The 10650-nt window shown below is 42.3% G+C and overlaps 1 protein-coding gene across 4 annotated transcripts in view; it reads right to left on the reverse strand.

The window, feature by feature from the left end:
• Nucleotides 1–10650, reverse strand: part of FYN (FYN proto-oncogene, Src family tyrosine kinase) — a 137994-nt gene that overhangs the window by 43118 nt on the left and 84226 nt on the right. For 3 of the 4 annotated variants that reach the window (XM_064412947.1, XM_064412946.1, XM_064412944.1), the window contains exon 3: nt 10139–10273. The exons of the other annotated variant lie outside the window; for it this stretch is intronic. The gene's annotated coding sequence lies outside the window, so the exon portion shown is untranslated. The remainder of the gene's footprint in view (nt 1–10138; nt 10274–10650) is intronic. 4 annotated transcript variants of the gene reach the window in all.

A 10650-nucleotide genomic window follows, 5' to 3' on the forward strand; every position in this document is an offset into this window, starting at 1 on the left:
TGCAGCCTGGAGGCTGCAAAACACTGCTGCTGTTACTGCTGCAGCAGCCATGCTGACCTCCCGCCTCTGCTCGCCCTGGAAGCTGGGCTGGAGCTGGAGGAGTATTGTGCATCCCCAGGACCAGCAGTGACACCAGGTGAGCCCTCAGGGACCACGAGAGGTGCAGAGGTGCCCTGGCCAGCTTCATACCAGCTGTGAAAAGCTGCTTGTGGAACCATGACTACTGCTTTTACCATTTCAACAGCAGGACAGTCTGGCTCTGGAGACCCTCTGTTTGGAGATGTCACTCAGAACTGAGGTTTTCCTGGCTCCTCTCAGAGCCTCTTTGAGCACTGCCAAGGAGTGAAGCAGGACCAGGGAGTGAAGCAGGACCACACTGCCAGGGAGTGAAGCAGGACCACATGGAAGGCAAGAGCCCTGTGGGGTGATGGCTCATCTCCCTGCTCTCAGCATGGAGAGAGCCCAGAAGGCTTTGGGCAGGAGGGATGAGTCTGGGACTCACTGCCTGGACCCTGCTACACCTCTGTGCAAGCGTGGCTGTGATGTGCAGAGAGCAAATGCTGCGTGGGAGATGCCAGGAGAGAAATCCCAGCTCAACAGCAAGGGCGGAGAGGTGCTGACCACCTGAGCAGGCAAGAGTAAGCCATTAAATCAGCCTGCTTAAAAGCTGCAACGTGGGCTTATTCACCTCAAAGCAACTAAGTGATATGCAGGATTTACTGTTTCAAGAAGGATTTCACAGCCTTTTTGTTGGCTTGCAGACTTAGATCCCTGTGAAACTCTATCACCTCCTCCCTTTCTCCTCCCAGCTCTGTTTCTCCTCTTATTTTTTCCCATGTGCTTTCATGAAGAAAGTAGAGAAAAAAATTAAATTAAAAAAAAAAAGAGATAGGAAACATGAAATCTGTGAGACCAGTGGGAGGGAAAGTGCTTTTCTTGTTGCTCATTCACAAATGTTCAGCTGAGCAGGGAAAAAAAAAATCCCCACTGAAATCCGGGAATATTTCACATATAAATTTACAACTGCTGACAAGACAACCCTACATATTTCATTTACACATTGATAAGGAAAAAGTTGAAATGATAAATCAGCTGCAAAAAGAAAAATTGCTACAAGTATTTATTCTGGAAAAAGTGAATAAACAAGGGGATGGTATACATATATATTGGTTTTATATATTTTTAAAAAATGGTTTGGGCTTGTATTACTAGGAATTATATGTATAGGGAACCAGTGAATTATGAATGTCTTGATTTTTATTTGGTTTTTGCTTGCTTTTTCTTTTCACTGGCAACGGCAGCACACAGGGAAGGAGAATTTGATGCAAAGTGAACGACTGACAAAATGGGCTTTTTCATTCTCTTGTCCCCTCCCACTGTCACAGTGTCTAGACAATCCAAGTATAAAAACTGCTTGATTGCAGCCTCTTGTAAAATGTGACAGAGGGTGTTACATGCACACATCTTTTCAAGCCAAGTCCCTGAAAGTTGTCTGTTCTTGGCTCAAAGAAACTGCATCGTGGGGAGTTGGCTAAATGTGAGAGAATACATGTATGAGTGTACATGCCTAAAGTGATTTCAGCTTACTCAGGGGTTTCATAGACAATAAATATCACCTCCATTCAGGCTCACTGGCCTTTGTGTTAATGAATGGAATCCAAAACCTAATCTCCTTCAATATCACAGAGCAGGATTTTAATATCCAAAAGTTTCATCTCCCTGCATGTCAGCATTTGGAGCTGTGGAAGGCTGAAATTATTCAGCCAGCTCTGAGATCACCAAACAAAATCTGGAGTTGTTTTACACTAAACTCTCTAGAGATGAGAACACAATGTTGCTCATCCAACATGCTGTGCATCTTACAGTGAGGGATCAAGTTTTTAATCCAGCTCCACTAGGAAAGGCAGCATTTCTCAGATGTGTGAGTTATGGGTTGCACAGCATTATCACAGTCTGACACTGGTAATATTAAAAGGTATGTAACTGGCCTAATTAAAATGAACTTTTCTAATGCAAGTAAGTTGAATTTGGTTATTTTGAAGTTGTGTTTTTGTGGGCAATGTAAAATGTGTTTTGATGAAAACATAAACCCCTCCATTTTCATGGGTTTTGAGACTTCCTTAGAGACAAATGAAAATAAGCATTATATTATTTGTCTTCTTTCTTGTCCTTATTACATTTCTTGGACTCCAACATTAACATTGCAAGCAATCCAACATGTATCTAAACAGAAGAGTAGTTTCCACCCACATTGTGGAAACATGAGTCAACAAGGATATAAAATTCATTATATCATTATTAATAATTTATATAGTCATAGCACCTTAATCACTTTTCAGTAGGACACAGACGAAGGCTAAGGAGAAGTATTAACATTATTATTACTGTAAATCATCCTCCTTCGGTTTTTCTTTTTGTTCTTGATACAAAATGGAAGCCAAAACTGAAACACCCAGCAAAGCCAGATATCCACACCATTAACAAAAATGAAAGCCATCTTCAGCTAGCTAATCAAAACCTAGGAAAAGTCTAAGAGTAGGAGGAAAATTCCTTTTTTTATACTTCTATTTTAAAAGTAAAATCTCCAACATGTGATATCTGAAAAGCCAAAAGTACTGATTAACCTTTGCTTCTGCAGTAGTAAGCATATGGATGGGGGGAAGAATGGTGTAAATTCACTCCTTCCAAGCATCAGAAGTTTTCTCATAAGCTTTTGCAACTCACAGCTGAAAGTCTGAATTATGGTACATCTTCAGAACCTTCTTTTTTTAGAGTTGTAAGAGAAAATAGGTCCTAAGAGTGTTTGAGAGAGAGGTACTGGGAGATGCAGGGAAAAACCTGTCTACCCTGCACCCTTCAATCCATGCTGTGGCCTCTGCAGTCCAACCCCTTGCAGATGAAAGGGAACTGGCACAGGAGAGGGCTCCAGCCTGCTGAAGAGATGGAGAGCAGGTTCAGACCCAGCAGGGTGCATTCTCTTTCCTCCTGGACTTCTCTGGAATGAAATCTGATGGCATATTTTTAAGATAACTTCTCTCAGTAAAAAACATGAAAGGGATAGGCTAGATGACTGGTAGCTGGCAACTGCCTTTTTTCTGACCAAGACTTACAAATCTTGTCTGGAAAGCATCAGCAGGGAAGCTGAGTTAAGAAATAGTTATGTTAAAAGGAAATCAGAAGCAAAAATCCTTGGCTTTTATTCAGTCTCTGTGGTGAACAGGCATGAATCAAACTAAGGGTTGCATCCAGCATAGCTGTGAAAAATGAAATCTCTAAGGGCCATCTTCTTGGTGCTTTATGTTTTGCTGAAAGCACCACAGAATTATCAGTCTGTGACATCAAATAAACCAAATGTTATGAGCTACCGTAGGATTTAATATTCAAAATGCCACACTCTCAGTTACCATGAAGGTTCAAGGAGGACAGAAAAGGCTTTCCAAGAATAAGAACTCCAAGAATTTTTAAAAGAGACTTTAAAAATGACTGTGGAATGCCTCCTGCAGGCTGTATATGGGAATAATCAACACAGAAATTTACCCCAAAGTTGAAATGTTTTGCTTTCCATGCCCTATTAGCAGCTCCTAGAGAGAAACTGATGGGTTAGGTATTTTGAAACACAACTCCGAGACACATTAAACTCCCCAGTTTTCTGAAAAGTCTCACTCACCCGCTTTGACCATTACAAGTCACTAGGAAGGCATTCCAACCTGGGCAACAAATAGGCACTTTAAACTAGTCTTATGTAGGTCAGTAATTCTCATGCTGTCTGCTTGCTGACCTCTCTTTGACTCATATCTATGCTGATGGGAGCATTTTGGATTTCCAGAATTAATACTGTGTCAGTTTCAAGCCAACTCAAATGAAACAGATGGAATAAAACAGCAGCACTTACTGCATTATTTTTTTGTTTTTATCTATTAACTCTGGGACATTCTAGAGGGCTGCCTATATTCCAGCTTAGCCAGTGATTCCCCAATTTTTAGGTCAGAAAGACACAACATATACTTTAAAATTCAAACTCCTGGCTGTTATTCATTATTTCCCAAGCTTGTGGGTTGCAGGTTACTTCATTGTGATAGATCCAGTTCAGCTTTGAATAAAGCTGGAGATTTGTGTAGAATTCTTGCAAATCTACATGTGCACCACACTTGTCATGCTGCATTAAAAAATGTAAATCAGAGAAGACATAGTACTACCACTGGATGTCCTCTGACTGTTAAAGACATGCAGAAAATCTCACATACACAAGTCATGTTCCTGAACAAAAAGCCAGAAACAACCAGGGCAAAACTTCAAGTATGTTTCAAAACAACACTCAAAAATTCCTGGGCTGCATAATTTGATTTTTGAGGGAGACTTTTAATGCTTCCCTCTCAGATTCTGCTTTAGTGGTCTGAGCAGAAAAAAATCCCAACAGCCCAATAGTTTATCTGTAGCAGTCAAAAGGCTGTTGCCCAGTGTCCATGGCCATCCATAGCTGGAAGAGCAGTCTCAGCTGAGCTCCTGCTGCCATACTGCCCTGGTTCAAAGCAAATACCTCTTACAGTGCTGGATTGCTCTTACTATTGTTTCCTGTCAGCTTGCAGTTGCTTTGGAAGTCCTCTACAATGGTGGCAGAAGGGGTTCAGGAAAGGGAGCAGCTCCAGCTGCTGTGGAAGAGCAGACCCTTTGAAGTGCCTTGTTCTGCCCTGCTGTTCCTCACCAGTGCTGAGTGACTGGGGACACAGCCCTGGAAACAGCAAGCAGCTTCCTGACACTACAGACAAGGTTTAAGTTATAACACGTCTGCAAAGCATGGCCCTGTGCTTGCCTTCCCTCTTTTCCCCTTTGGGACCGGAACCAGAAGACAGTTATGAAAAATGAAGGTCTGGGCTTCACCTTGCCCGTTTAATTTCAGCCAGCCTTGGGGGTCAGGTCCAGGGAAGAGGAGGTGCATGTGGAAGGACTTCCCTGAGCTACAGCCAGAGCCTTGGCTTCTGCCAGAGGCTGTGAGCACAGCTGTCCATGGGGCAAGGTGAGTGGTTTCTCAGGGCCAGGAAGGAAGAGTGATGAATGTCTTGGTCCCCCTCTGGCAAGAGATTTACTACAACCCAGACAATCTGTTTATTATCTATATAGCTATATGATCCATTTATTGCAAGTGAGAGAGGAAAAAGGAAGTCAGTGTTCCAGCTGGGCGGGAGGAACAATAACCACGTCCATGTGCTCTTTGAGGGCCAGTTGTGGTGGTGGGACTGGCTGGCAGCTGTCTGGGGGGACGTCACCTGGCAAGGCCACAGGAAGCTGCATTACCACAATGCTGTTCGAGCAGCCGTAATCAAAAGCTCCCCAGTGCAAGAAGAGAAGATAAACCCCTCCAAACTGCCCATGAAAGGACACGTCTCCACCCTTTTGGTTTTGTGCAGCTTCTTTGCCAGCCAAGTCTGTGAATGTCAGGGCCTCATCTTTTTCAAAAAACAGTGAATTCTCTTCCACTCCCTGTGATACATCCCTTTCAGCAAAACCAAGCCAGAACAAAACACAAGAAGCAATTAAAGGCTCACGCTGCAACATCTTAAAGTTACAGTGACTGAGTTATGCCTTGTACTGTCTCAGGGCTTTTATTACTTTGAAAAAAAGACACCCTAGAAAAAATGCAGTAGTTCTGAGAAAAGGTTCTTTGTTTTTGTGGCTTTTTTTTCCTTTTCCCACCAACCTCCAAACTTCACTTGTAATCTAAAAGAAAAAGTCTTATGTGTAACTAACTTCGGAGGGTAGGCCTGCAGGTTTTATGCTAGTGAACTGAACAGCAAGTCAGACTCAAAACTGCACATAGGATTTTTTTAATGCTTAAAATATTTTAAAAGAATCTTTGAAATGAAGAACTAATGGCAGCAACTACATACAGTATACACACTGCTTACTTTAGAGTTAACCCCCACAAAGGACAGATCTATCCCTGGCTCTGAGAACACCATGTAAATTCAATGGTGTGATTTTGAGCTACATTTCTCCTTCATCAGGCTGCTTGTGGTAGCCCTATTCATGAACAGAGAGAAGTGGGTGGATGGTCTGCATAAGCATTTTGAGCTAATGCACCTAAATTTTGAAGTGCCTTTTAAGTTTGTAAATTAGAAAACCTATAGCAAGAGAACAACTGCTGCAAATGCCAGAATAATTTTGTCTTGGAAAGAGAAGAAGTAAAACAGCGTCTCCACTGATTTCCTCTTTCTTTTCTCCCATTAGGAGAACAGAAAGATGATTGAAGGTTGATTCACACTGTTCTGATTTTTTTCCCTCAATTCTTATTTTTAGATTCTACCCAGGATTAAAGGGTGTTCATCTGACCCACAGTATGGGAGCAGTGCAGAGCAGAGTGCCAAATGTGAATCAGGATGGGCAGGGAAGGAAGGGGAGAAAGGGGAAGGACACAGTAAAGAAGTTCTGCCTGTTTGCCACTATGAAAGAGGCATAAAAAAATATTTTCTCTCAAAAAAAACCCTCACTGCTCCTCCCCATCCCACTTCACTCATGCAGGAATGAAACTAACCCCTTCTCTGCCTTGTCTGATTTCTGTGTTGTGACTGAAGAACTTGGAGGATGTGATGCAATAAAAAGGGAGCAAGCTGAGTCTCAAATCAGGAGAATTGCTTTGAAACCCTTGCAGACACCATTCCCTCCTGAAGGGGCTCTCATTTCTTCTAGGTTGCTACTACTAACATTTTAATAGAGTTATTTAAATACCTTATTTGTCCAGTTACACCGGGGGAAAAATACTCTTCCTAAACATGAGCAAACATTTGCCTGTGGCCAGCCCACAAAGAAACCCCCCGCTTTCTCACCATCACTGCAGCTGGCTTCATCCACAACAGCAAAGGTGCTGGCAGGCAGGGTCCCCGAACTGGGTGGCAACCACACTGTGATAAAGGCAGTGAGTGCCGAAGGTACTGACTACACCAGTAATGGGGACACACAGAAACCCTGCCTATGCTCAAACACCCACAGAAAAGTTCTCTAGTGAGATCTGTTCTCTCAAACCCAGCTGTTGCCACTGTGGTTTCAGCGTATGACAGCAGCTTACTGTCATACAGACGAGAGCTTAGGTAAGTTTACTGTGTCTGGACAGGGTTCAGTTCCACCACAGCATCCCAAACCCTGCTGTGTGTGCTTCAGCTTTGTGAGCACAACAACGTTCATAACTCACCCATGTTGAAGTTATTGCTGAGCAGTGCTTGCAAAGCATCAAGACCTTCCTCATTTCTCACTCTGCCACTGCAGCAAGTCGGCAGGGGGAGGTTTGGGAAGGGACAGAACTAGGAAAGCTGAACCCAACTGACCAAAGTTATATTCTACACCCTCAGTGTGTGAGGAAAACTCCACAGAGGTTTCTCTGTATTTGAAACAAAAAGGCAAAACTGGGTGGTAATCTGGAGCAGACAGGGAGGGTTTAACTGAAAATGACTCTGTGATATGCCTTCTGAAATACACAACTCCTGACAATTCAGATCTGGAGATCTTGTCTGGAGTTCATCCCTCTTTCCTAGCACAAAGAGACAAAAAACTAAAGGCCACTGAAATTAACAACTGTGCTGTCCCCACAACACAGGGGACACATGTCAGATTTGTGGATTGTATTGTAAAGGGAAAAGGACCTCTTGATAGGGAACAAATTGACATTCTAAGCCAGGCTGGCTGGGAGGGTCAGGTCAAATAAGCGACCACAAGCACATTTAGCATGATATCGAGGAGAACATCAGCCAAAGCAAAGGCTGTGAGAAGATGACCCTTTTCAGTTGCTTATATGCTAATTACAGGATTCTGAAAAAAATTGATAACCCTCTATAATCCTATATATTTGCCTATAAAGTAGCAATGCAAAATAGTACTCTTGAAAAATAATACCTATATATAGACTATCATATTATTAACAGAAACAGCTGTAGCCAATTTAAAAAATCCAAATGGGAGAGGGTGGTGCCAGGCCATATGTGTCACAGATGACATCTGAGTGACTGACAACTAGGAAATAAATAATCTTGGAGATTACAGGGATGATGAGCTTCTTCAACACTTACGTACAAGAAGTACAAAATCCCTTCTTGAGTTACTCCGGAGACCTTGTGTCACTAGCACTAACACAGGCCTGTCCTTTCTAAAGGGCCCCAAATGACAAGTTACTAACCCCTAAATTCAGAAAAGGATTGCCCTTCCTAACCGTGTGAAATTAAGCCTTGCCAATGAATCATCTACAACACTGTCCTTGCAGCACCAAAGGGGACAGGAGCAGCTCGCAGCACGATCGGCACAAGGTGAAGAGCTGAGCTCCACCACACACAAGCTGAACCCCACGGGGGTCACACAAGCACCCACCCCACGTGCAGCAGGAGCCCCTCGCTTCCTGCCCCAGGCAGGGGCTGCTCTGGGCAGGAGCTGCAGGGCTGGCACACACAGAGCTCACTGCTGGTACACCTGAACTGCCCGTGAGTCATACGTGGGCTCGCACAGGAGCCAGAGCATCCCCGCTCGAGACTTTGTCTCAGTAGAGAGGAAATGGTCACAAACCAGAAGGTTACTGGTTGTTTAGACTGAAAAGGACCAACACTTCCTGTGTAAATAGTTAATGTTGTCTGCAATCAAATTCAGACCAGAATTTTATGCAATATGTGAGTGTATGCTCTTTAGAGATACACAAATTAAAATCCTAGTGCATGCTTTCTGAAAAGCAGTTTCACAAAACTAGAGTGAATGGGAGTCAAATCAGGCTGAAGGCAGAACATACAGAAAGTTGCTGACATCTGCAAGCAGTTTAAGACATTTCCTAAATGCCTACAGTCTTACAACCATGGAAATGGGCTAGATAAAAATAACACACAATGAAAAAAAACCCAACAGCTGGGTTTATCAGGGAAGTGAAAAAACTTATAAAATGTTATATAGAAAACTGGTACATGAAAGGGGAAAGAGGAAGAGATAATAAGAAGTAAAAAAAGCTAAAATAAAGATTATATACAGGAAGCAAGGAGATACTAGAAAAAAAATAAAGGCACAGAAAATCAGAAATACATTTTAAATTTTCTAAGCAGATTATGAAAGATGAATCCTGAACAATAAAAATTGTAGAAACGTTCATAACAATATGACAGCAGCAGAAGTTATTCAGTAAATGTTTCCGATTAGCACACAGGTAAAAGGCTGGATGATCTGTTTATGATGATGGTAATGAAATAGCTTCCCACCACAGCAGCCCCTGGAGAGGGGATGTTAAGCAGCAGATAAACGATTCTGGGTGATTCACATTAGTTGCTAGAAATAAATGTGTCTCAGAAGGCTTACAGAAGTAGCCTTGGAGCTGCTACTGCATCTAAAGCAGTTCTTGGCCCTTGGGGAAGGACCAAAGACAGGAAGAAGGCTCATACTGGGCTACTATTTGAGAAGGGTAGAAAGTAATTACAGGCCAGCTGGATGAGTCTCCAGTATTTTGCAGAGGATAGCACAACCAACATCGGCCTCAATTAATAACTCTTTTCAAAGCTCTGTAATTAAAGTCAATTAACTTGGCTTTAAGGAAAATAGATCCTGTCAAACTAATTTGATGTAATTTCTTGCAAAAATTACAAGCGCACTTGATGAAGGCAGCATCGTTAGCAGTATTACAAATCTAAGTCATTTGACTAGTTCTGTAGCATATCTTTATGAATGCTTTGAAGCCTGCATGGAATGTCTCCATCTGTACAGGGAGAGCAGGTCTCCATTGGTGGAGAGCACCGTGTAAGATCTGTCTAAAACCTTAAACCTATTTCAAACTGAAGTCACTTTTGAGTCCACAGTCATATCAGAAGTATTAAAAAGCTGTTAAATTAAGGAAACCAAAGTGTAACTGTAAATTGGAAACTATTAGCAAGCAAATGGGTTCCTGTTGGATTCCACAGGCATTGGTGATCATCCCTTTACTATTTAATAGCATTTCCAGTGACCTGGATGAAAGTTAAGTCATTGTGGTTAGACATGAGACTAGGAATGGCAGAAAACAAACCACAAAAGAACAAGCCTGACACAGAGCAACTGGGGTCTGTAGCAAGATGGGACAAACCAGTTTAGGTATTAATATGGCCAAGTACAAAATCACCTTATGAGAATGAAGAATTCAGGCCATACTTACAGGATGAGAGGGAGAGAGAGGACTCTATCCTCCGAAGCAGAGACTGAATGTGAGACCCGGGGTCCTGGGAAGCAATCAGCTCAACATGAATTCCCCACGCAAGGCTGTGGCCAAAAGGGCTAATGCAAGCCTCAGCTGTACAAACAAATGAAAATCAAAAGATGAGTAGGTAGGTTACGGTGATGATGTATTTGGTTCTTGTTCCTCTGCTTTGTGAATAACGTATCAGGTTCTGCTGCTCCATTTTACAATTGGAAAAACTGGCAGGGTGTTCAGGGAAGATAAATTAAATAATTGAAAACACTGGGCTACAGAAGGCTTCATTACAAACAAAAATCTTAGAGGGAATTTTGTTATTTTTTTCATGATATAGCAGTATTCTTACACTGAATAAATTTGATAACAGCAGACTCTGATCTAGTAAATGTAGAAATTACATCAGGACTGAAAATTATTCCAATCCAGGCTGTGAACAGGCAAGTTTGTTCTGCTTTTTCAGCAATGATGTGTTA

The sequence above is a fragment of the Passer domesticus genome, chromosome 3, assembly GCF_036417665.1.
Source record: "Passer domesticus isolate bPasDom1 chromosome 3, bPasDom1.hap1, whole genome shotgun sequence".
In the NCBI taxonomy this organism is placed as follows: Eukaryota; Metazoa; Chordata; class Aves; order Passeriformes; family Passeridae; genus Passer; species Passer domesticus.